The sequence below is a fragment of the Furipterus horrens genome, unplaced genomic scaffold (genome assembly GCF_987537825.1).
Source record: "Furipterus horrens unplaced genomic scaffold, mFurHor1.1.pri manual_scaffold_1, whole genome shotgun sequence".
NCBI lineage: Eukaryota > Metazoa > Chordata > Mammalia > Chiroptera > Furipteridae > Furipterus > Furipterus horrens.
The window spans coordinates 194642501-194644572 of NW_028327171.1; positions in this window are offsets into that span (position 1 = coordinate 194642501).

A 2072-nucleotide genomic window follows, 5' to 3' on the forward strand; every position below is an offset into this window, starting at 1 on the left:
CTCAGGTGCAGCCAAGGGTGCAGTCCTTTCTGATTCATTTCCTATTTCAAACAGCTCAATAAAATTGATAGAATTAGAAAGCTTTCTTTTCTTGGTGAGACTTCAACCTACTCCTCCTTTTTATTTCTGCTGGGTTGGCACTAGCTTGCCAGTCAGGTTGTTAACCACGTTTATTACTCACAGGCCAGGAATTCTACGCCAATGCATCCAGAGCCGGCGCCCCAGGCCCCAGGCCCCAGTGCACGGTCCCCCAGGACCGCGGGGTCAAGCAGGAAGTCCCCTCCAGGAGCAGATTGCAGTGGCTGCCAGTTGGATGGCCATTCTGATCACGAGCCAACTCGGGCTTCTCTTCCACTGTCACTCTTGGGGGAGGCGCAGCAGCCATGAAACCTCTCCCGGGACACTGTCATCCAACTGTTACGCAGAACATGGATCTGCCTGACAAGCCTGAAACAGCGTAGGGTATTTCTCCCAAATCCTTTATCTATGCATCCCAAGAAGGTCTCGGTTAGGATTTATATTCCATACCATTCAGCACGTTGGCAGTTCTCTCCTCTAACATGTGATTTAGGATAACAGTATGTAAGGACCTGGAGTTAATGCAATAACAAAATTCAATTTTAGCATGAACAAAAAAGAAAGCAGAGATGTACACAGTCCATGCTATTGAAACTTGCAGATTCAGAGATGCCAATTTTTTAGCTTTTGATTCATGGAACAAATCTTTATTAGCTGAACAGATCATAAGGACAAAGGTAATGTTCTCAACAGTTTAAAAACATGATCTGAAATTCAGAACTCTTAATTAACATTAATTTCTTCTCTCACCGAAACTGGAGAAAATAGGGGGCTTCATCCACCTCTTAGAGAACATGAAACCATTTAGTTACTTCTTGGTCACATCTGTTCATTGTGGAAATAAAGGAGCCTTCATTTTGCCAAGAGTGGGAGACAGCAGTCCCTACCTGCACGGACTCACAGGAAAGAGAAGAAAGGAGAGATACAGAAAAGAAACAGACAGAATTGGAAGAAGAAAAGATCCAAAGTCACAAGGAAGTCGCTGACTAAATACATTGGCCTTTGTTAGCTAATTCTTCTCATCCTAAGTGTTTGCGCATTTATGCAGAGAACACACCTTTTTAAGTCCAGAAGACAGACAGACCTTTTTTTCTATAAACTAACTAGTGGTATAAATAGTGCAGAATAGAAGATCTGCCCCTCCAAAAAGAAAAATCCCCTGTGTTTACTGATGACCACCACCAACCCCCCATTCCCAATTTCCATTTGTGTTGAGAATGACCTTCTCCCAGGCATTCTCTTAAAACACACACTCCTCCTAGGAGAAGTCATAAGTCAAATCCCTTGCTCATTAGCATGCATAATATTTTCAAACTATTCAGCAAAGGAGAAATAAAGATTTAAGGCCATGAGGTGGCTTAAAAGCAACAACAATGGAAGTCAGGAGCAGGCTTCCCACTGGCCTGTGTGGAGCTTTACCCAAATTTGGGCAGGTGTCCAGGATACAGTGCAGTGAGCTAGGCTGGCAGAATAGAAGGCACTTCCGTGGGGTAGGAAGAGGTACCCCCCCCTCCTGGCAGACTCAACCCACAGCAGGGTACACACCGTGGCAATCAGTTTCTCCTTTTCTCCTCTGCCAGTCCCTTTGCAGGTACACAACCTACATAGCCACATGCGGGATTCTGACGAGAAGATGAAGCTTCACCTTCACCACTTCCCTTCTGGACTGGCCCCAAAGAAACGACTTCCACCAAGAGACAAAAGAGACAAAGACCTTTGGGCCTATTGACATTCCCCATTTTTATTATTACCTGAATTCATGCTTCTAGAAAGTTTACTTCATTTTTGTTCTAAGTACCCAGGTGTCTAATATCCACTGATGATTGAGACACTGAATGTGTACTCACTGTAGCTACCTCAGAATATTCTCTACCCCTTTTCTCCCTCTGTACCCAGAATCTCCCATTTCCCCCATCCCTATCTTCCCATTGTTAAGCCGTTCCCCTGATGTAAATGAGGAACATGATCGTAAATGGCTTTGTGGCATTTGTATT